The sequence below is a fragment of the Dermacentor albipictus genome, chromosome 5 (genome assembly GCF_038994185.2).
Source record: "Dermacentor albipictus isolate Rhodes 1998 colony chromosome 5, USDA_Dalb.pri_finalv2, whole genome shotgun sequence".
In the NCBI taxonomy this organism is placed as follows: domain Eukaryota; kingdom Metazoa; phylum Arthropoda; class Arachnida; order Ixodida; family Ixodidae; genus Dermacentor; species Dermacentor albipictus.
In genome coordinates, this window is record NC_091825.1 from 2,902,552 (window position 1) to 2,927,720 (window position 25,169).

At 44.9% G+C, this 25,169-nt stretch overlaps 2 long non-coding RNA genes across 3 annotated transcripts; one reads left to right on the plus strand and one right to left on the minus strand.

Moving 5' to 3' along the window:
- The first annotated feature begins 1,012 nt into the window (after nucleotides 1–1,012).
- On the plus strand, nucleotides 1,013–24,036 carry LOC139059822 (uncharacterized). Of its 2 annotated transcripts, XR_011514359.1 has the most exons (5): nucleotides 1,013–1,166; nucleotides 1,388–1,508; nucleotides 6,850–13,448; nucleotides 21,216–21,433; nucleotides 23,992–24,036. It is a non-coding gene; the product is annotated as an uncharacterized lncRNA (long non-coding RNA). The 2 variants fall into 2 exon arrangements; XR_011514358.1 differs by lacking the exon at nucleotides 23,992–24,036 and having other exon boundaries at nucleotides 21,216–22,665.
- On the minus strand, nucleotides 5,586–23,896 carry LOC139059821 (uncharacterized). The gene is made up of 3 exons (XR_011514357.1): nucleotides 23,723–23,896; nucleotides 22,659–22,794; nucleotides 5,586–12,735 (listed from the first exon to the last, which is right to left on the minus strand). It is a non-coding gene; the product is annotated as an uncharacterized lncRNA (long non-coding RNA).
- Nucleotides 24,037–25,169: the final 1,133 nt, after the last annotated feature.

Below are 25,169 nucleotides of genomic sequence, written 5' to 3' on the forward strand. Positions count from 1 at the left end.
GCTTGCAAAATATTAAGCGATCACATGTGCTTTAAAACGTGCTGCAGTGCAGGCCTTAAAAATCGTGTCACGGAACTCTTTTGAAACTGTAAAGCTAGCTTTCTTGCGTGGTACGGCGGCAGCATAACGGTGGTGCTTAAGACACGTACGCAGTGAAGCTGTGGTGTAATTCACTTTTTGAGCTCACGACGCATTCACGGACAACTTTTAAGAGTTAAAATGAGTGGTAATCGTTCTGTCGTCGAAAATTACGGCGGTTTCAAGTTTCTAAAGAGCGCAGAAGCGAATTTTACAACGTGTAGAATAAAACTGTTGTGTACTGTGCGAACTCTATACACAATGTGATTTATAATAATCTGCTTGAAAAAGGCAATAGGAGCGGCTATTTAACGCTTTTTTAGAGAGCAGCGGACTACACGCTCCGACATTTTTTAGGTTGGGGCAGTCAACTTTTGGAGCCAAGTGACCGATCAAAGCCTTGTGACATCACTGTCACTGTGTTAGCAAAAATCATCAACTAGACAAGCAGTTCGTCACAACACAACAGCTGCCGTACTAATTACAACGCCGCACAGCCGCCCACCGCGTAGCAGACGAACAGGTTATAAAAGCGCCACCTACGGCCGTCGGTTGAACGAAAGTGGGCGCAAGCTGCTCCCATAGAAGCCGGATATCTGTGCAGGTCTGGAGTTCCAGTAGGTCGTGCTCAAAAGTCCCTAAACGATGCTGTCCCTAGGCACGTCACGTGCATAGAGTTTCCTACAAAATGACTAGAGGGAACTCTGGCGCTAGTGTCTACGTGAACTACAATGGGAGCGGTTGTCCTATCATGAGAATTATGGGAAGACCTGAACATCGCCCCCGAGGGCTCCGCGGTCGCTACGCATGCGTGAGCTGAAAGAAGGTAAGAGAGGAGAACAACTCTTTCTTGTAGGATGTGACGTCACATTGTTGCTTGTTTTTACGTTTTTGAAAAAGCTACTCTCGAACGTAGATTAGCCATTGCCGCCGTGTCGGCTGCAAGACGTTCTGCACGCGCTTTTGTGCGTGTCGAAAGCGTATAACGTGCGCGATATTCGTGCGAGCGCAGTTTGACTTGAGCAATCGTGGGCTTGGACTCCGTGAGATTTGCTTTCGTCATATGCGAGTTAGGGGCTTGCCGACAGGTAAACCGCCGCTGTACTTAAGTGAATACCTTGTTTTTCGTGGTCCTGAAATAAATGGCGCGTCGCTGCGATGGCGACTTCAATCGAGTGCGGTAATTGCTGCGCATTACGGGCGATTTAATTGCACAATACGTTCTGCATTATCGGTGTAGGAAGAGAAAACTTATCCTGTGAGCCTTACTTCCGTCAGTCGGTCGGTTACATGTTTCGCTCTTTTCCAGTGCACATTCCTTGATATCCACTAACGAGCTGCTTCAAATATCGAAGTGTCTATTCATCGTGCAGATGTTTTTTTTATTATTATTATTAACACAACTGGCGACGAGCAGCAGAGTTACAGCCGTGAGTTTTCCTTTCGAGCAAATCTTTTCAAATTGAAGTTTTCGCTCATGTTCGCAAGATAGCAAATTTAAGTGTTATACTCGCCGCTGTATTTTTTGATTCCATGGGACCTAGATGTAAGCTGCCTCAGGTTGAGGTTGTATTAACGCGCACAGAGGCTTTTAGAAAAATAGTAATGCAGTGGGCCAGTTTATTTGAAATGGTGCTATTTGTGAAATTGATATTTCCCCTAGTCATGCTCAACAACTTACTGGTCAGATGCTTGAACTTCTGAAGAAGTATTTGCAATGTTTCCCTTCCAAATCAGCATTGTAACCAACGCTTTTCAGAAGTATGAGTGTGGTATTTGCCCCTGCAGCACTGCCATGAGTTCAAATTCAAATTGTGCCCACCGGCTGTCTATCCGTGTGCCACTAGAAAGTACAAAGAATTCATTTCTGAATTGTCGCAACATTTCTTTTTCATTCCATCTTTAAGGAATTTGTTTACTTCTTTTCCTGGTCATTGTGGACTTGCACACATTGAAGGTTGGGATAGTTTGGCAAAAGCATTGCATAGTGGGCCTGTAGGTTTTTTTTATTTGTATTTAGCGCATTGCCCTTCTGACTGGCCAAATTGTGACCCCTTCTGCCTGTTGGGCTTCAAATCTTGTAGAAAATGGTGTGAGCAGCCTGGGGTGCACCTGAAGAGTAATGCTAGTTTGTGCATGATCATGTTGTTGCTGCTGGGAAGATGACATCTTAGGCACATATTTTTCATACTATTAACACAAATGTTTCCATCTTAATCCCTTTGTGGCTCAATCGTAGTAGACCTGTTCGTTTTTCAGTTACTTTGTTGTTTATTTTTGTTACATATCAGTATTATGTACTATCAAGTTAGTGGGAATATAAAGCTATTTGACGTTGTATTCATGGGGAATCCTAGCTGATCCCTCGTCATGGGTATGTGCCATATGTCACAGGCAACAGTCATTCTAGTCTCTGCTTATGGTAAAAGTATCCCAAAGCCTATTTTGCACGCTTGCAGATGAGTTGAGATTTAGACATCAATGCCAGCTCACAAAGCATCTTATATGGCAATCAGCCAGCCACCTCCGCAGATGGAGAATTCTGCATTTTCCAATCGTATTGTTTCTGTTGTCCTTGGCAGAGATGTTGATTCTACACAGAGGGAATATATTGTAGGACAATAAAAACTTGTGATTACAAGGGCCATATATGGTGGAAATTATAGTAGACTATGACCAGCATCAGTGCAAGCCCTGCGGTATCCAAAAAATTAGTAATGTGCTGGTTTTCATATGCTACAGCTGCTATGTGCATTAAGCTCACAACTCCCTTTTTGGCAACATCACCCAGGAATGCCCACTCCTAACACTCTGTCACATGCACTTTGACAGCATCTGCTTTGATCTACTTGATTGCATATCAGTAAAGATGGGTCTAGTTCACTAAAGACTGACAATGCTGCATTCGAATGGAACCAAACCGTTCTCAAAAAGTTCTTGAAACCAGCCAAGCAGGTTTTCGAGAACTTTAATTTGGCAAAATGACAAAAAGAAAGTTATTTGAAATAAGTGATGCAATGCTGATGAGGTTTGGGAAAGCATTTCATGGTGATTGGCCTTCATTATCTCTAGTAATAGTGAACCTGCCAAATTGGCAAAGATCTTGAATGAATTCTTCACAAGGCCCAACTATTTTGTTGCTGCCCTATATTGTCTCTATAGGAAGAGTGCATACCAAAAATCTTGTGGCTTCCTGTTATAACACCCTATAACTTCCTTAGATGTAGGGCCATTTGATATTCACCAATATATACTTACACAGGATTTAGATGATGCCTTTAAAGATGTGTCCCTCATGCTTACATGTAAAGGAGCACTGACATTAAACTTTTGGACTGGACTTTTTTATATTAATCTGGTTCTACATGGCAACTTTTATGACCATACCATGCCACTGAAAGCTGCGTGTGCTTTGAGGGATTCTTAATGTGTGCTAAGACTTGCTTCACTAAATAAATTTTCTTATGACTCTTCTCAAACATCTAAATTAAAATTAATTTAATTCTAATGTTCTATAAGTCACAACCACGATACGATTACGAGGCATGCCATAGTTGCGGACTCCGGCTTAACTTTAATCGCCTGAGGTTTTTAACATGCACCCACTCCACAGTGTGCACCAAGACAGAAAGGAAAGACCAATGTCGTGCTGCATAGTGGTCCTAACATGCTCAGTTTTCAATGACCTAATAATGGCATGGCTTACTTATGCACTGCAGCATGCATCATTTGTTTGTGACCTACCATGCAATGTTGTCACCAGGTTATGGGGCCACACTGCCTTTGGCACATGTTTAAATGTTTGCATTAAGGATATATTTGTTGCACATAGAAGGAATTTGAAGTTTCATAGTGTAATTGACTGAATGACAGCTACACATGCATAAGAAAAAAAATTGTGCCAGGACTAGTTAAACTCTGCAGTGTTTGAGCTTGACCAATTCTTGCGATTTTACACATTTTGGATGACTGCAGGTCATTCATTACAGTTATACCAGCTTTTGTACTTTCTAGACATGCTTTTTGCCCTGGTTTTATACAGTGATCATAGATAGCCACACCACACCATGTTGGTAGAAGAATTCAGAATTTTAGTAAAATGGGGTTGCTCCATGTTGAGGTGCACCAGCATGTCATAGTAAATGGAAGCCAGAAGCAGCAGCATTTTAAGGTTTTGTGCCGCACCATGTAAAGTCCGATTATTGTGCCCCACTTCACTCGCTAGCAGAACCTGCTGGTGAAGCATTCTGAGGAAGCTTTCGAGGTATGCTGCACTTTTTCCAAAACAGCGTCCGAGGCGGCCATCTATTTTGCCTACAGGACGAAAAGTCCCTGGCCAGGAGTGCATCAAACATACGGAAATAGCTGTCAATTGCGCTGATGAACTTCTAGATATTTATAGTTTTGCCCTCAGTTTGCAGAACACAGCAATGCTATAGCAAGCAGCGTGGAGAAAGCTGTTTCGGGGATCAACCACGGCATAGCCAGCACTGCATGTGCATACTATACACAAACATGAGGTTTTAGCAGCAATACTTAAGAGGAAGCTTTAGCTCAGGTGCTCCTATCTAAATACATGTAAAAGGAGAATTGATTTTTCTCAGCAACTACTGCAACGAATTTGATGAGGTTTGTTGCATTTAAAAGAAAAGCTTAAAATCTAGTGAATGTTGGTTCCGAATTTTCGATATAGGTCATTAATTTTTTATTAAATATTGGCAGAAATTGAAAATTTCCAAGATACGAAGCTATCAAGTTTACAACTCTAACTGACAATGATGAAAGATAATACAATTCTGTGAATTGCATCTAATAGTACATCTAAAGCGGACAAAATTGATGTACACATGAATATAAAAAATTTTAGTAATATGGAAATACAACTTTTGCAGAACCCTTGTAACCAACGTAACAAATTCACGTAAGATGTAAAATGACCTATCGAATTTGTCCGCTTTGAATGATCTAATGTATGCTGTTAACCGAACCGCGATGTCTGTTCTTGATGCAGACCTATGAATTTGTAAACGTGCTTCTATTTTTTTTCAAACGGTCGAATATTTGAAAATCTTTTTAACAAAATTTAGGCCCTAAATCGAAATTCCACTTCCAACAGTCACTAGAATTTAACTTTCTTTCTCAAATGCAACAAATTTCATTAAAATCAGTCCAGGTGTAGTCTCAGAAAAACATTTTTGCGTTTTACATGTATTTGAATAGGCCGCGTCGGAGATGGGCCCGAGCTAAAGCTTCCTCTTAACAGCAAATGGTATTTGTACTTCACTCTGTCTAACATTGCCAGGCTTTAAAATAGATGAGGTCACTCTCTTTCATTTGATGTGTTTATACAAAAAAGTGTGTATGCATGGTAGGGGTTAAGGCTCCTTGGTCAAGCCAAAAAATCCTTCCCGACATGATGAAGTGAACCCTTGTGCATTTCAGTCTGCAGTCGCTCACTGCACTTTCAAAAGCGCAATCAGCACAGAGAGCACAGGAAAACACACAAGCAATAGTTCAGCAATTTATTTGAAACAAATAAAACTTTCTTTTACAGAATGACCACATTCCAAAAAAGCAACCACATACTATGCAGATAATACAGCCAAATTATGTTAAGTGGACAGCTGTTAATGTGTCCTGCCTTTATATGTGCAAATGTTTCAAGCCTCAAAATGTGCCCCTACTTTGCCACTTGTCCTTGGAACGATGGATGATTTCAAATGCTAAATTTAGCACCATTGCCACACTGATAGAAGAAAACTACATATTAAAATGACAAGTCCTTGTAGAACAGAAAAGGGTGTACAGTAAACTTCGAATAATCCGACTCTCGTTAATTTCATTTTTCAGTTAATTCGGTCCTGGCCGGTGCCCATGCATTTCTATGGGCCTAAACATTCAGTATTTTGATCCTAAAACTGGCATTCGCCATATAATGCGAACTTGACCAGACCCCAATAACGACCCCTTTTAGTGGCAACGTCTGCCTGAGCAGAGCTTAGGGGACAGTGAATGTGTTATACAAACGCTATCTCCTGCCTGAAATGCTTATTTTTGACCCAGCTGAGAAAGATTTTTAAGCTGTAACGGTAGCTGACAATGTCTGATTGTAGTACGTATCTGATTCTAACGAACAGTTTTTGTTTTCCAAGGACATTGAGCCGAAAATTGCCTAGCTGTACAATCAAGTGCGAAACTAAAACCATGTTTGTAGCATTCATATGCTTCACGTTAGAAGAGTTAACTGCTGGGCTAGTTGGTGATCTTGCATACTGAAATGATTTTGCGCCAAAAATCAACACACACATGAAAGACGACACCACAGGCGCCCATGGTGTCGTCGTCTTTCTTGTGTGTGTTGTTCTTTGGCGCGAAATCTTTTCAGTATATGCTTTACCGCTTATCATGGCTGTAATACAGCGAAGCTGACTTTAGAAAGTTGGCTGGCATACTAAAAAATCAGGTATGCGTAGGTTTCCACTTTGGTTTGGAGTTGTCATTTCTACTTTAGTTTTATACTTTGGACAAATAGAAAGTTGATGCATGTTCGATTCAGAGGGAAATTGCGCAAGCACATACTGCCAAATGAATCAACGGTGTTTCAGCAGGTTTTTGCATCTTAATTCGACCCGTCAGTCTCGTCAGGGTAGAATTAATGGAAGTTGACTGTAGAAATCGCGCGATGAAGCACAAAAAAAAGTTACCTTGCTCAGGTAGTGAAAAAGCAAAGAAAAAGTGCTTCGCACAACATCCACCGATGTTCTGTTGCAGATGCAAAAGCTGCCTCCCTTATCTTGAACAGAATAAATTCCTTTCGAAGACAAAATAAAGAAAACAGAAACAGAAGTCATCAAGGCATTCCACATCTATCTTATTCAGTCTTTACAGTGTTGCTACATCACCATTTCCTGAGCCTCCTATGCCAAAAAAGGTTGTTGTCAAAAATAAAATGACCTGATTCCCATGTTTTTCACCATCCAAGCAGTGTTTACTGTCAATTATTACTGCTTTTTGTAACCTCGCCTGTGATTACTGTATGTTAACACTGAGCTATATGATAAGCTTAGTAAAAGTTGAAAAAGTATACTGAATGTTTATTTCTGTTTTTTTAGACATAAGGAGGGGTGCTTAAAAGCGAGCCGCATTTGCAAAATGCTTGCGTAAACAGCAACTACCCCGGTCATGTCCTAATTGTGGCCATGTTGTCCCTGCAAACTTATTAATCTCATCCGCCCACCTAACTTGCTGCCGCCCCCTGCTACGCTTCCCCTCTCTTGGAATCCAGTCCATAAACCTTAATGACCATCGATTATCTTCCCTCCTCATTACGTGCCCTGCCCATTTTTCTTGATTTCAACTAAGATATCATTAACTCGCGTTTGTTCCCTCACCCAATCTGTTCTCATCTTATCCCCTTAATGTTACACCCATCATTCTTCTTCTTTCCATAGCTCGTTGCGATGTCTTCAATTTAAGTAGAACCCGTTTCGTAAGCCTCCAGGTTTCTGCCCTGTACGTGAGTACTAGTAAGACACAGCTGTTTCACACTTTCCTCTTGAGGGATAATGGCAACCTGCTGTTCATGATCCGAGAATGCCTGCCAAACGCACCCCAGCCCATTCTTATTCTTCAAATTATTTCAGTCTCATGATCCGGATCCGCAGTCACTACCTACCCTAAGTAGATGTATTCCCCTTACCACTTCCAGTGCCTCACTACTTATCGTAAACTGCTGTTCTCTTCCGAGACTGTTAAACATTATTTAAGTTTTCTGCAGACTAATTTTTAGACCCACTATTCTGCTTTGCCTCTCCAGGTCAGTGAGCATGCATTGCAATTGGTCCTCTGAGTTACTAAGCAAGGCAATATCATCAGCGAATCGCAAGTTACTAAGGTATTCTCCATTAACTCTTATCCCCAATTCTTCCCAATCCAGGTCTCTGAATACCTCCTGTAGACACGCCGTCAATAGCATAGGAGAGTTCGTATCTCCCTGCCTGACGCCCTTCTTTATTGGGATTTTGTTGCTTTCTTTATGGAGGACTACGGTGGCTGTGGAGCCGCTGTAGATATCTTGCAGTATTTTCACATAAGGCTCGTCTACACCCCGATTCCATAATGACTGCTGAGGTTTTTACTCAATCAAACGCTTTCTCGTAATCAATGAAAGCTATGTATAAGGGTTGGTTTCTTAATTAGATCTTTCATCTCCTGCGATAACTTACCGGTATCCTGTCTAACGAAGTTACAACCGACTTCTATTGCACACTCCTTAATGATGCCCATAAGATTATCGTTCATTGCTTCAACACTGAGGGTCTCTTCCTGAGTTAAAGCCCAATACCTCTTCCGCAGCCTGATCCGAAATTCCTCTACTTTCCCTCTTACCGCTAACTCATTGATCGGCTTCTTATGTACCAGTTTTTTCCATTCCCTCCTTTAGTCTAGGCTAATTCGAGATATTACCATCCTATGGTCACTGTAGCGCACCTTGCCGAGCACGTCCACATCTTGTATGATGCCAGGGTTAGCGCGGGGTATGAGGTCTACTTCATTTCTAGTCTCGCCATTCGGGCTCCTCCAAGTCCACTTTCGGTTATCCCAGTTGCGGAAGAAAGTATTCATTGTCCGCAAATTATTCCATTCTGCAAACTCTACTATACTGATGGGCGACTTCAATGCCAGGGTAGGCAAGAAGCAGGCTGGAGAAAGGTATCTTGTTTTGACCTTATCCATCGCCGATTCCACGTCTTCATAGAAGCTTTCCACTTGCTGGTCACTGGATGTAGGCGGCTAGACATGTACGGCCTTCAATTTGTACCTCTTCTTAAGTTTTACAACAAGACCTGCTACCCTCTCGTTAATGCTATACAATTCCTGTATGTTACCAGCTATATCCTTATTAATCAGGAATCCAACTCCTGGTTCTCGTCTCTCCGCTAAGCCCCGGTGGCACAGGATGTGCCTGCTTTTTAGCCCTGTATATGCTTCGTTTGTCCTCCCAACCTCACTGAGCTCTATTATATCCCGTTTAATGCCCGCTAATTCCTCCAATAGCACTGCTCGACTCGCCTCACTAGAGAACGTTCTAGCGTTAAACGTTGCCAGGTTCAGATTCCAATGGTGGCCTGTCCGGATCCAGAGATTATTAGCACCCTCTGCGGCGTCACAGGTCTGACCGCCGCTGTGGTCAGTTGCTTCGCAGCTGCTGGGGACCGAGGACCTGGGTTTGATTGCTCTATTCATATAGGAGGTTGTGGCCAATCCTGCTCTGCTAAGGGAGTGCATTACCAGTTCTGGTCACTGGAGTCAGGCCACCAGGCCTGTTTATACAACTGTATCAACATGGATTTTTTTTATCTGGTGGAAAATTGTGTGGCACCTGGAGAGAGAGAGAAAGAAGTTTAATGACACGAAATGCCGAGAGGTCGGCCTGAGGTATATTCCTCTAGCCAGCTACTCGGCATTGGGGGAAGGGGAAGAGGGAAAGAAAGAGGGAAGAAAGAGGTGCATGATGGGTGACGATGACGATAGAAGGAAGATGTAGAACATATGGCAAGCAATTTGGCATGCTCAAAGTCTGCAATCCAGGCCCGTAATTTTTAAAAAGTTCAGTAATGCCTTGATCGCCTTGAAACTCGACTGAGCGTCTGGCCAAGGGCCTAAAATAACGTCCTCCGACAACGGTGCGCCGTCGAGACGCGTAAGGTCCTTGACCAACCTATCACGCTCTTCCACAAACTTAGGGCAGTCACAAAGCACATGACCTATAGTCTCAGTCACATTGCACACCTCACAGTGTGGAGACTCGGTGCGTCGCATGAGGTGCACGTATCCGCGCGTAAACGCTACCCCCAGCCTTAGTCTGTGCAGAAGACTGGCACAGCTTCGTTGAATTTTCGGTGGTAGCCTAAAATTCATGGTGGGGTCCGATCTCTGGAGTCGTCTGTGGCGATTATCCGGATTGTCCCAGTGCTTTGCTGTCAATTTTCAGATGACACTGGAGAGGAGACAGTTGGCGTCCGCTCTTGAAAAAGGAATTGAAAGCAGTGACTCTCGTTCTTCGAGTGCTTTCTTCGTTTCGGCGTCGGCCAGTTCGTTGCCCTGTATACCGCAGTGACTAGGAATCCACTGAAATGTGATCTGGTGGCCGTTTTCTTGCGCTAAAGTGTAGAGCTCGGCAGTTTGAGGAGCCAACACTCTGTAAGCGCTTTCTTTCAACACCACTCTAAGTAGTTGAAGAGCCGATTTTGCGTCACTGAAAACTGTCCATATTTGAGGAGGCTGTCGCGCAATATATTGAACGGCCTCTCTTATTGCCACTAATTCCGTAGATGTTGTAGTCGTCTTGTTATGCAGACGAAACCGTCGAATGACTTGATGCGCAGGCACGACAAAAGCCACACCAGATGCATACGACTAGACCGAGCCGTCTGTATACACGCTCACCAAGGAGTCATATTCTTTCGACATATATTCAAGTGTTAAATGTCTGAGGCCGACGGTAGGTATTCGCGATTTTTTAGAAATTCCGGGAATAGATAGACGTACCGGTATTTTGGACATTACCCATGGGGGCATATGTGGAAGGTCAGCCGGGGCAAAGTATGCTGGCACTTGGATTTGAACCACAGTCCTTCTGCACGTGAGGCGGATGCTCTACCTCTACGCTATCGCTGTATCGGGGCGCAAGTAGTAAGTAATTATACGGGAAGCGTTTTATTTACTGTAATTGGAGGATTGGAGTACATTAGTTTGACCACTCAAACAGTGGGACTGGTCCAACTGTCAGAATTCTGACAAGTTATAAGGACTGGAATCGCATAACCACAACTCTGAAGGAATGGAGTGGGAATAGAATGGAGCACCCCAACTCTGCAATTCTGCACCATGCCGTTAGATCCTGTTCTTGGGCAATGCCAGCACAGCTCTAGAATCACAAAGACGACCGCACTACCAGGGCGAAACACATAGAAGGCCCGTCAGCTGCCGCATGATCACGTGCTGCCAACAAGCAATCCTGCACATCCTATATATATATACACAGTGCACAGACTGGTACCCTAGGTAGGGGCTAGGACTCGCAAAAACTATAGTGTTCTCCACAACTGTGACGAGTACCAGGCCACCAAACTCCTTGCCCTGTGCACGTTGCTGTCTATCTTCATGAGCCTAGATCCTGATGCAACCACTGGTGCCACACTGCTATTTTCAAAGGCCACCCCTAGGTAAAGTGCCAGTGCCCGCCCAAGCCAGGGGTCATCGGCTTGGTCCAATACACAAAAGACAGTAAACTTCGAATTGACAGGACTACGAATTGGATTACTAAATTTTTAACTAACGCGAACCAATTTGTAACTACTAATGAATTTTCTTCTCCGTGATTGCTAGTAAGATCCGGTGTGCCATGAAGCTCTGTATTGGGACCAATTTTATTCCACCAAAAACATGGCTCCACACATTGTTTGAAAACATGTGAAGGCATATGCTTGTATCGGACAGCGAGAATAAGTAAGAGTCAGTAAGCAATGTCAAATACATGCAATCTGGCTTACAAAAAAGAAACTGGTCACTATTTAGTAATAGTTTTCTTTTGTGTGAAACAACTGCACCCTTGAAAAGTTCCTCATTCTACAAAAGTTTATATAGTGAAATATAGAAATATTGGGATGCATTTGAGTTGTCACCTGGCCCAGGGAACTTCTAGTGGCGGTCTGTCTCGATCTCTCAATTCCTGGCACTCCCCAATATTGTCACGTGGGCAGCAAAACTCTGATTAATGAAACGAGCATTTTATTGGGCGAAGTTGTGCCCTCAAAAACAGGCTACACTCAAAGAAGGATGGTAGCCGCGAACACGATCGGCGGTCGTCGAAAATCTGATGAGCGGGTCAAGCGCGTCGGCCTTTATACATCTGTCGTCGAATGTTCCAGAGCAATCGCTGGGACCCGCGTGCCTTTCACAAAGTTTCATATTATTCACGTCACGCACACATGCATTTAGATAACACAAGTTGCAGTGAAAGACAGTGGATGGAACCCATCGATAACTTCCAGAAACTTCTTTTACATGCAGGCACGTCCTGCGCAGCGCGATTACATTTGTTAGGTGGCGAGAAGTGGTCGCCCGATAAAGTAAACGTGTCAATATACAGCATGCCTGACTGCTGCAGTGGTCAAGTGCTCTGCAGCTGTAGGAAACCAAGGGATAAGGGTTGATTTCACAATTTATGGCATTTCCAGATTTTTTACTTAGTACGATCTCTACACTATGTCGACACTATGCCACTAGACCATTGCTGTGCTGCAGTCATCATAATATTAATTACTCATTGTATACACAAGCTATACAGCTGGTTAGGCAAAATTTTAAACTCCGCAAGGAAGACAGGACATGAACTGAAACATAGGCGCACACAAAGCACAGGCTTCCAACTGGTTTTATTTCGTGAAAGCAGAGAATATATACGGTACTTCAAGTTAGCAAAACAAGGAGCAATTGCGAATAATTTGTGCATGAGGCAGTGATGAAAAATATCATGGCCATGTATGCATTAAGAGTGCAGGAGAGTCTTAATGTGCCCATCTGAGTAATTCTTTCCTTGAGAATCTCCTCTTGCAGTGCAGGAGCTGCGACAGCAAAAGCTGCCTGCCTCATCTGGAACAGAATAAATTCCTTTCGAAGGCAAGCTCAAAAGCAGAAAGAGAAGTCATCAAAGCATTCCACATCGCTAAAATTTGTGACAACTAAGTTATCTCACCTTCTTGATACCTATCAAGGAAAGAAATAGAATTCTTAGATGGGCACCTTGGGACTCTACTGCACTCTTAATGCACAGGTGGCCTTGCTATTTTTCATATCTGCCTCTTGCACAATTTCTTTGCGAATGTTTTTTGTTTTGCCATTTGAAGAACTCTCTGCCTTCACCAAACAAAGCCAGTCGGAAGTCTATACTTTGCGCATGCATCTATGCTTTTGTTCATGTCCTGTCTTCCTCACACAGTTTAAAATTTTGCTGAAGCTACAAGCTGACTAGCCCAACAACATGCCTTACTTCAGTGTCCAGCTGGGCTTGTTGGTAAAGCTACACAATGCCAGCTCAAGTGACCACCGTGTGTGTCTGCTCTTCCGTGTTCGCATGTGGCTCAGCCTTGATTGCATGTGTAGTTTCAATACTAGCTACTATATTTTAACTACTAATATAACATCTATCTTCAACTTCCAGCTAGACAGAGTACCTCATACTACATTCTGAACATTGCTGCAGTCAAGAAGGATTTCTGTCTAATGCGCTGGCCTCTACCACCAAATGCCTGAAAAATTAAGAAACATTATGTAGATTCCAGACACAGTCGGGATTTATGTTGCAGGTAAATGGCTATGTAGCGTTGGTTTGGGTTCTTCCAAACATTGCAGTGTTGACCAATATGTTTGTGTATGGCGAGTGATTGCATATATGACACAAGCTTTGTGAGGAGAGTATGAATGCAAAGGCATCGTTTCTTTGCCTCTTTCCTAACACTGTGGTGGCAGCTGTTTTGACGAGTGGAAAACTTGGCTTATGCAGTATGCGCAAATGGGCACGTGCCTATTCTAGGCCCATCTCATAGAATGGGTATGTGTCGCTGCGACACAAGTATACAAGCCTTACATGTAGTATTAAGATAAGTGTCATATGTCTCTGTGCATACACCTCTTGTCAACGTTCTTCACTAAACAAGCACATGTCACCTTCATCCTCACTGCACAGAGAACAGCTATAGGTGATAAGGTGGCTTCCCTGCATAACATGCCTGTGACATCTGCTACTGCTAGCTTGCCAACGCAAATACGCTTTCCATCATTTGGATTGCAACAATGCATTAAATATGAATGTTTCATAGATTCTCATTAACCACTTTTAACATGTATGTTGGATCTACACAATTCCTTTTTGTACTCCAGTGAAGAAACATTACAGCATAAAGGTACAGTGTCCATGTTGTGCTAGCTGCTACAGTGAGGGGGACTTGGAAATGTGAGCGAATCCCGAAGGTGGTGCATTCTAACAAAGCACCTCGAAGTCCAGCTACAAAGGAAGAATGGGAGAGACTGACATGCTCACAGTTTGATAAGCAACTTGTATATGCACACATGCTCTGACATGTATTATGCACTGTTATACACGTGCCACTATCCCATACACACAGCAATGCATTGGGGAGCAAGAAGTATGTGCACGACAGTGGTCAAATGGCTAGAGTGTCAGGTTGTTATGCTGGGAAACAGGTTCGGGGTCACTGTAACATATTTTTGTTTTCAATGCAGAAGACCGAAACGAGTCGGGACGTAAAATTGCCTACTGCAAAGTGCTTGGTATGAAAAAATAATTATTTGCATTAAAAATGCCCAAATCTAGCGCATGCAAGTGTGCATTCCCACATACCTGAAACGTTTTGAGGTGCAGCACATTGCAAGTGCAGTGGCTTTGCCACAAGGTTGACGTGTATACCAGTAAAGAGCATAGCAACAATGGTAGCTTTTCCACATAACCAAGGTGCATTGCGGTGCAGCACATTGCAACAGCTGTGGCTTCTACACGAAGCTAATGTGCATAATGCTGCAGCATGATGGAGCATGTTTTTAACAGACACAACATAGAGGCTCTTTACATGTACATCAATGATTTTATGAGCAGCTAAAGTGGTTGTGAATGTTGCAACGATAATGTTTTTGTTTTCACTTTTCAGACTGCAGAATGCCGATTTCTACATTATACTAGGGCAAATAAGTAGCTTTTTTATTCTCAATGCCTTTTAAGCAGTGTGGTGCTATCACGACCACAGTATATTAGAGAAAATATGACAATTTAGTATAATACAACTAATAAGCTTTGCTTCTAGTATCACTGAAAATCATATCAAGAAGCTTGGAGAACTGTCTCCTACTGAGTGCACATAAAAAGCATTTCGAAATGGTGGGCTCAAAACACTGAAACTTCAGTCACAGGCTGCATTCTTAGTCTTCCCCCAAATATAGGTCATGACCCTGAGACAGCACACATCAGATTCAGCTTGCAGTTGTGAAGTGGCTTGGGAAGTTCACAAATAGATCTGAAATTATTTTAAAGTTCAGGCTATAGCTTGTATGTGCAGTTGTGCCTGCTCATAGCACAACTGGTGCTGTATAGCATACTCGTGATAAAAACAGTTCCCCAACAGAAAGGCACTCCTTTTTGTGCAACTTCCGTGACTGTCTATTAGACAGTCACGAGAGCACGAAAAGGGTTTGAGACTTTTAAGACCAATTTCCTTGAGGCAAAGTTTAGCATGGAGCCAGTTTGGTCACAAGTTATTCCTACTCACACGTCTGTTTTCTTTTTTTTTTCATTTAGTTTCAGGTCCACCTAAATTATTGCCGTCATGACAGTCTTCACATAATATGGTAGCATCAATTGTTGTATTAATCATTCGAGCATCAAAATCTAAAAGTTTGCAGCAGTGTAAAAGGACAGGAGGACAACGGAAAAGAGGAGAAGTATCACATTTTAACATTAGTGGGTTGCAGTGCAACAGAAATAGGCAAGCACTAATTGAGCAACGAGACCACTGGACACAGGAAATGCAGATTTAGTTGAAACACAGCAGCCTGTAAGGAAGAGATGGAACATTAATTCTTTGCGAAGCTTAGTCTGCATCACTATTTTGTATGCCATCGGTGATCATGAACATGCCAAAGGCAAAGCATACTGTTATGGGGATGTTGGAAGTATAGAAAGACTGTATTTACAATATAATGCCGCGAGAACTTGGTCACATTCACAACAGTGATGGAGAAAATCAACGACGTCTGTTGCACAACTATAGTCGGCAACACCTTTGTTATCGCGTAGCGTGTCGTGTAATCAGTAGCGACGGCAATCGACTTGTTAACTCTAGTCGTCGGAAAAGTGCCAGGCAAGTCAAGGCCTAAGCGAGAGAACGGTTCGGAAGGAACTTCAACTGGATGGAGTCATCCGACAGGTGGTCGGGGAGGTTTCTCTCGGTGCTGACACAATTCACAAGTTGCGACATAAGAGTGCAGTAAGCAGTAGAGACCCAGCCAGAAGAACCGGTGTCGTACGTGATCGTATGTACGCAAAACTCCAAGGTGTCCCGCCGTCGGTGCATCGTGACGTTCAAGAACAGATTGCAGATGACAAGGAGGGACAAGGAGCAACTCAGGGCCATCAGCGTTGATAGTGCTGTGGTAGAGGATGCCGTTGTGCGGCACGAACATGCGGCATGTGTCGTCAGTGCTGCTGGAGTGATTGTATTCCGGCGATGATGGGCTGTAAGGACTCGTCGCGTTGTTGTTCGCCGTGCATGTCAGTCATGTCAGTGAACGCCATCACGCAGGTCATCGGATCATGCGTAGAAGGATTAAATGGATCCACGGGGTGACGAGAGGCAGTCAGTGTCCTTTTGGAGGCATCCAGTCTTGTAAGTGACAATAAATGAAAATTCCTGGAGCCACAAAGCCCAGCGACCAAGCCGCCCTGTCGGGTCCCGGAGGGAAGACAGCGGGCAGAGTGCATGGTGGTCTGTAACGATCGAAAATGTGCAGCCGTACAAATATGGCCGGAACGTGACGATAGGCCAAACTAAAGCGAAGCACTCCCACTTGGTGATGGGGTAATTTCTCTCGGCAGGTGACAGCAGGCAGCTGGCATAAGCTATCACGCACTCGGTACCCTTGTGTTGTTGATCGAGAACAGCGCCGATGCCATGACCGCTTGCACCAGTGTGGACTTCGGTCAGTGCAGATGGATCAAAGTTGGCAAGTATGGGAGGGGTGGTCAGAAACCCGATGAGAGCGGCAAAAGCGTGAGCCTGCTCCGGGCCCCGTGAGAATGGCGTGTTCTCCTTTAGAAGATCTGTTAAAAGCTGAGCAATGTTGGCAAAGTTTTTGACGAAACGGCGAAAGTAAGAACACAGGCTGACGAAGCAGCGCACGTCAGAAGCAGAATGTGGCACAGGGAAACTGCGTATGGCACGAACTTTTTCCGAATCTGGTTGAACACCGGATGCGTCAATGAGGTGTGCCAACACTGTAATCTGACGACGCCCAGATTGACACTTCGTGGAATTCAGTTGGAAGTCTGCTTTTAAGAAGACCGCAATAATGGCAGCGAGTCGGGTAAGTCGGCTGCCGAACATGGGAGAAAAAACAACAGCTTCGTCAAGGTAACAAAGACAGGCGGTCCATATGTAGCCTCGCAGAAGAGAGTCCATCAGACGTTCAATTGTCGCTGGAGCATTGCATAGGCCAAAGGGCATGACTTTGAACTGATATAAGCCATCCGGCATGATGACGGCTGTCTTCTCCAACCATTTCATCATCTGAAATCTGCCAGTAGCTGGATCGAAGATCGATGGACGATAAGTATTTAGCACTGTGCAAGCAGTCCAAGGCGTCATCGATGCATGGTAGTGAGTAGACATCTTTTCGTGTGATCCCATTTAAGTGGCAATAATTGACGCAAAAATGCCAGGCACCATCTTTCTTTTTTCACACGGACGACAGGCGAAGCCCAAGAGCTGGCTGATGGCTCGATGACCCCCTTGCAGAGCGTTTTGCCCACCTCTGGTTGGATGACTCGATGTTCATGCGATGCACGATAGGGACGCCGACAAATAGGATTTGTGTCTCCAGTGTTTATACGGTAGTGAACAACAGATGTTCGGCCTAAAGGCCTGTAGCCGAAATCAAAGATGCCATTGTATGATTCAAGCAGGAGACGTATGTCCCTGGCCTGTGTAGAGGTGAGGTTAAGTGCAGTCTTTTTGCAAAGTCATCCGTTAATGAACCAGAGCTGGGAGCTGCAATTGGCACTAATAAACCCTTCTCAGAATGCAGACTCTCAACATCAAATTCAGAACCACTAGAAACGCTGTCCAAGAAAATGCTGGCTGGAATCACTTCAGGGCACAGGCTGAAATTCAGAAGCGGTAAAACGATGTCATTATTAGTAACCGTGACTGGTTCAAAGCACATCGATGATGGGGCAAAGAACATATTCACCATCAGGAACCTGTGGCTGGGCGGTCAAAGTGACGTAAGTAACTGCATCGGGTGACAAACGCACATCGTGAAGTGAGCACAAGTGCGGGGAGGCGGTGCTCGGAGCATAGGCGAGTTGAGGCAGTTCTAACTGAAGAACGCCGGTCATTAAGTCGATGAGAGCAGAATGAGTGGATAAAAAGTCAAATCCAAGGATAACGTTATGAGGGAAGACGATCACAGCAAAGAGAACAGAACTAGGGCGGCCAGCTATACTTGCAGTACACATTCCAAGAACAACCAGCATGCCACCGTCAGTCATATGAAGCACTCGGGCAGCTGCTGGGGTGAGGAACTTCTTTAAACGTCTACACGGGCTAGCACTCATCACAGATATGTGGGCTCCACTGTTGATGAGTGCTTGGACAGCTATGCTGTCTATTTTAACGCCAATTACACTTATTCTTGTGGGCATAGACAGAGGATTTGCTGCAGCATTAGGCAATGCAGCACTACCTCCGAGGGCTGCATTTCTTAGTTTTACGAACGGGTGTGGCCAAATGCCACAGGGGACGAAAGGCGACATGGCTGCAGCGAACAGGAAGGTGGGCAACATGTTTGCGGTGAACGAGACTGGTGTACGTGCGACGATGGTGAGCAACTGTACCACATGTTCCTAGCAGAGTTGGCGCTGTTAGATTCAGCGGTGGGCGAAACATTTTCATCAAAACGGCTCAGGTTGGTCGGCGTGCGAAGTGTTAAAGGCGACGAGCTGCGACAGTATCAGGCGACATGACCAATGCGGCGGCAGATGAAACATATCGGCTGGTCGTCTGCAGTCGTCCACTCAGTCGGGTTGCGATAACACGGAGAGAAGCGTCGGGATGGAGCAAAAATAGTAGAAGGGTATTAGTTAGCTCTGGTGTTGGCAAGAGCACAGACAGAACATAAACCAATGTTTTCAAGTTCCTGGTGAATGATAGCTTGTGAGAAGGGGACTGAAAATGTAGCATCAGGGATACGCGAACAGAAATGCAGGCGCCATCACATCCAATTCATGTCAACGATTCACACCACGTCCTCCGATAGCGGTACATGCTGCTGTGTGGGTTGATCTTCACACGTCTGCATTGCAGCAGTATTAGGAAGTCTGGCGAATGGTTGCAAGACGCATCGGCTTTTGGCCTGCTGGAATTCTCAGCACTCTTTAAAGATAACATCAACTGTAGGGCAGCTTTTGCACATGAGCAGATTAAAGGCGTCGTCAGCAATGCCCTTAAGCACATGCCCGACCTTCTCAGCTAGAAATTTCCTATTCTGCGTGGAATTCCACGCCCTCATACATGCCTGATACACAGACTGCGATTAGGCGTCGCCTTCACGCGCAAATATTTGCACATTATTGGACGGACAGACTCCCCGGACTGTTCAGTGTGTGGCGCTGTAGAGACTATAGAACATGTGCTCGTGGTGTGCCCTGAGTATGCGCGAGAAAGACTGACATTGGCAGATACATTGAGACATTTCCACAATGGACCACTGTCGGAGGACCTCTTGCTAGGCGCGTGGCCACAGAGTTGGCAGACGACAGAGACAATGCGTGCACTTTCACGTTTCCTAGGTGACACTGGCCTGGACTCACGCCTGTGATACCAGTTGTGTAATGTGTCATTCACCTCGTTCCTCCCATTATCATCCATCATTGTGACCCCTTTTCTTCCCCTCTTCCCCCTCCCTTACGTAGAGTAGCAGGCCAGATGCTCCATTATCCGGCCGACCTCTCTACATTTTCCAATCATTAAAATACTTCCTTCTCAGCTTCTGTTATGTTGTGATCGGGTTTGCTTTACGACAAAGTGCCAGCATGTCCTGGATGTACAAGAGACAGGACTCCATAGGGGATTGGGCACAGGAGGCCAGTTCCTGTTTTGCATCAATTTTACGGTCGGCTGGTTTGCCAAACAACTCTGTCAACTTCTCTTTGCGTTGGTCCCAGCTTGTTAGCTCATCTTCGTGGTTTTCGTACCACACTTTTGCCATGCCTCTTAGGTAGAACAACAGGTTAACTAGCATATGCGTAGGGTCCCATCTGTTGATTCCACTCATGCGTTCGTACATAGCCACCGACTCTTCAACATCGGCGCCATCGGTACCGCAGAAAGTTCCAGGATCCTTATTTATCACCGCCGCTACTGCGTTGGGGTTATAAATAAGGATCCTGGAAGTTTCTGCGGTACCGATGGCGCCGATGTTGAAAAGTGGGTGGCTATGTACAAATGCATAAACTCGGACATGCGAGAAATCGTCAGCGCGTCTCTACGGGACTGCACGGTAGTCGAGGCTGAAGAAGCGGCCGTCGCTCTAGCGGCAGCGGAGGGCTATCGGACTAGGTGGTTTTTAACAATACTAACCAACTCCCAAACAGCATGCCGAAACTACATGTTAGGCAGAATAGGTCACAGAGCGCTCCACATACTTCGCTCTGAAGATCACCACACACAAAACCCAGAAAAAGAACAACCAATTAGACACACGATAGTGCGGATGCCGGGTCACACGGACGTGGAAGGCAACCGTGAGGTTGACAGGGTAGCTCGAGAATACACAGCATACCGAGCACCCTCCACCAATGACCTCGAGGAAACTGAGCCAGTCCCCAGAGAATACTCGGCTATCCTAAACCACTATAAGGGCAGCAGGAAGCGGTACCCCCCACTGCATAGCTCTCTCACTAGAGAGGACTCCATAGCTTGGAGGCTGCTACAGACGGGTGCATATACGAACTTAAATACACTCAGTAAAATACAACCCACACAGTACACTGAAAAATGCCCATGGTGCCAGGAAACACCCACGCTCTACCGTATAACGTGGGCCTGCCAGAAAACAAACGCGGCACCAAACCTGAGTGCGGAGCAATGGAAAGGAATGCTCTCTAGCGACTGTCAGGACATCCAACTAGGGCTGATCCGACGGGCCCAGCTGGCAGCGGCATCCAGTGGAGCCCTGGACTATAGGCAGAGGGTTATTGCTAAAAAGATGGAAGACACCATCTGACTCCGCGAAATTCATTAAATTTTTCTAGAGCTCAATAAACGTTTTTGCTCCTTTTCCAGGATCCTTGGGTTGCACAACCACAACCTTGGCTATGCCCAATGACAAGGGACAGCAAGATGCTACTTTATGCCCAGATGTCACCTCTTATGACATTTCAAGGCAGCGAGGCTGAGACTGCACTGTATTCAGCGCCACTGACAACCATGATGTAGAGGACTGACTTTCCCCCTATGTACAACACATCAACAGAATAAGAACAAGGAAATGCCCCACACAGGTGTGTGGCACTAAACTGGACGCACTACCTGCTGTATGCATGAGAGAATTAGGAAGAATGAGCTTCCCATTACTCCTGAGCACCTACCTACAACTGTTTTTATGGGCACAGCATTGAAGCTGCAATTGAGGTAATGCCTAACACCACATGAAATACAAAGCACAATACGTCAACACAGAGAAACCAAAACAACTGCACACACAACTTCTCACCAAAATAGACACAACGTCTGCTTTATGTTGCATCTGAGCTGAAACGGGAGAATCCCAAACTCTGTGTCACATAACATCTGAAAGAATCAGCTGCTATGAGAGAACCAGTGAGATTAATCTGGCGCGCTATGCATGCATCTGTAGGCTAACGGGCAAAGAATTGGGCTGCTGCACTAAGGACCCAGACTAACGACCCACCATCAGGCACGTTACTATTATTGAGCCTATCTGACTGGATGTACGAAGCCAGGAGACAGATCATGATAATGCTTTGCACAAGAGACAACGAAGCTGAACCCACGTTTTCTGCCTTGTGCTTGCAATGCTCTACCAAGTGAGCTTAAATGGCAGTTGTCCCGATGTCAATTTTCTTGGATAGCTGCGCATGTGTACTAAGCATAGCCCTAAGAGTGCTGGGCAGCAGCACTCACAGTCATGATGGCAGATGTTAAGTATCCTTTAAAACACCCATACTACAATGTACATGATCTTAGAAGCTGGCAAGTGGCTAATAAACACTCGTTTTCTACCATGAGGAACCAAGGCAGCCGAAATCAAAACATTTGTAGCTTATGAGCGAGAAAAATCAGGGGAGTCACGCAGGTCAATTTTTTGTTTATAACAAGCATACGATGGCAACAGACTATGAAGCAACAATGACTATATAGAAAAATGGGTTAGAGCTGACGACAATCATTGGCAGCTCACACTATAACGCTTTCTCTACAATGTATTGTCTCAAGACATCTGGCAGCAAATCTTCTGGATTCTTCTACTATGTCTTTTGCAACTGAAATTTTAAATGTGTGTAATACTTCTCGGCAACTTAGAACACTTACATGGTTAAGCATCTCCATACCTTAAATTTGTGGACCAGCTTTGTCACCTTTCTAGAACAATAACTCCCTGGTGTCATACATCACTCAAACCACTACTAATTAAATCTACCTTTAGATAAGCAGTACCTGCATTAGGTGCAGCAGCATACCCTTTTAGCAAATGCATATACATACCACGCTCAGACTGAGCAAACCAAACAAACCAACAGCGACCAGTACTTGTGTCCATTTGTCTTCAACGAAGCAGAGACAGGCCAGGTCTCAATAAACACAACAAATATAAGGTGCAGGCAGAGGAAATAAGCAGAAGCTGTAAAGACAGCAGTAAAGTGAAACAAATTAGACAAATTTGCACACAGTCAGCGATCTGGGCCGAGGACAATTCACAACGTTACTGCCGCCACAATTAGAAGTAAATGCTCCTCATGCAACAAGAAAAAACACGTTTTAGCTGTAAACAGCACAAGTGCGTGGAGTTGGTTGCTATTCTAAAAACAGCACAGACAACAATTAAAGCAGACACACTACTTGTGTCATCTGCCTTCTTGCTGTTTTTTAAATATCGGTCACAGTTGCAAAGCTACGCACATGATCTATGAACGAAAGCAACGGACGTGCATATAAAGCTTGGTGAGCCGATTCATACTCATATATGTTTAATTTTGAAAGTTCCAGTAAAAGCGATAGTAGCAGCAGCAGTAAAGTGGGTTCGTTTACCAGCTCGCTCACAACGTACGCATTGTATGATTTAACTCGACGGCTCGCAAAGGGGCTACTAAGAAGCTTTAAGTGAAGGAAATACGCTTTCGTTATCTCACTGCAACGAATGAAAGCCTCTGACGCCCATACCGCGGTCAGCAGTGAGAAAGTTAATTAAATGCAGCAATGCGCTGCATGGGTAAATAAGAAGGGCATAGCGTAGTCATCCTATAGAGATGGAGAAAAATAGACTTAAGAACGCGATAAACATCATAGGACGACATCCACGCTAGTTGAGTGCATGCATTTCTGGCGCGTGGAAGATGTCGCTGTTTTTTTGTTAATTTTTTTACATCGGTGCAACGCGTAGGAACTGCAGTGTTGAAGGCACAAACGAATGAATTATACTGCGATCACTGCGGGACCTGCGACAACCGTTTCGTGTTCCTTCGAATTTCGAGATCACATCAACCACAGCTCGAATGCGCAACCGGTTTTTTACGTGTTAGCAAGAGAACGGGTAATCGCACAACACTTACCGTTGCTCCAAGTACGTCGCGGTAGCACCAGCAGCTGGGCTACAAATGTCATCAAGCCCTGGCCCACCGCAGTGTCCGCAACTTGAAGCTTCTATAAGCATTCGCCAAAAACTAAAAGCGGACAACAGCCATACGTACTACACGCGCGAACGAGACGCAAGCCATGCGTCTGAGTTCGAGGGTAGTTATTTCGAAAAAGCAAAAACAAACAACAATGTGACGTCACATCCGGTAAAGTCAATTTGTCCTCCTTTCTCACCTTCTCTCAGCTAACGCATGCGCAGAGACCACGGAGCACTCGGGGGCGATGTTCAGGTGTAGGACAACGACTGCAGCGCCAGAGTTCCCTGGTTCCCTCTAGTACAGAGGCTAGAAGGTTTTCCTAGTGTCGTGAACGGCCGCCATTTCAAGGGGTCCCTGTGAAACCAGTTTGGATGCACTGCGTAGGTGGCGCTGCAGCTACCAGGCGAGTTTTGGCCGCGCTGTTCTAGGCGCGCCGTTCGCCCAGCCAGTTGGCAAGTGCGCGCGGGCTGGGATTTGTGTTTGATTTGTTTGTGCCTCTAGATGCACGTGTAATAATGCCGACAAAAAAGGTCGCACGTGTTTCGTGCCGCTCTGCAAAGGTGGCTACAAGTCGTCGAAAGAAAAGGTGTCGTTCCGCGCCCCGTCCGACCCTCATCGGTCGCAAGAATGGGCTCGAAACATAACGCGAGATGACAAGGCTCTCGACGAAACCTGTGTCGTGTGCTCAAGGCATTTCAACGAATGCTACGTTCAAAGCACGAGATAAATTGCTACTTTGTCCCGGCTGTTAGATTGAGCCTCTCTCACCTGGCCAACATACACAGTATGAAAAAGCGTACTTCTCGAAACCCTGCACTGTGACGACGTCCTATATGCAATACTTGCCTACGATGCAAATACTCAAGAAAGCTTATCTTGAACCAGTTCAGCTGGCAGCATAAGAAACGACTAACGACATTGAAACAAATAAATGCAAGGAAGCGAAAATCCCTTGACTTATTCCGCCCCCCCCCCCCCCCCCAAAAAAAAAAAATCTTTCAGCAAGACCGTCAAAGACCTCCGGGTACTCACGCAGTCCATCCCAACTATTGTGCTGGAGGAGAAAATCGGAGGCCTTCCTCCAAAGCAGCGCCTTGGTGTTAATTCATATTTCGAGGCAGCTTTCAGAAAGTCAACGCGGGGCATGCGGTTCGATCAGCTGTGGGTGTTGGAATGTATCCTCATGCGGATGAGGAGCCCACAGCTCCTGATCCGCATTTGCAAAGGGACAACGTCTGAAACATCGACACGACAGAACGGTTTGTAAAACTAATGGAAAGACTAATTTTTATAATGTCGTCTAAAATCCCATCAAAAGGCCTTCGTGCTGATTCAAGAAGTGCACAGTTTTTGAATGAGTTTATTGTTTTTCTCAATGAATGGG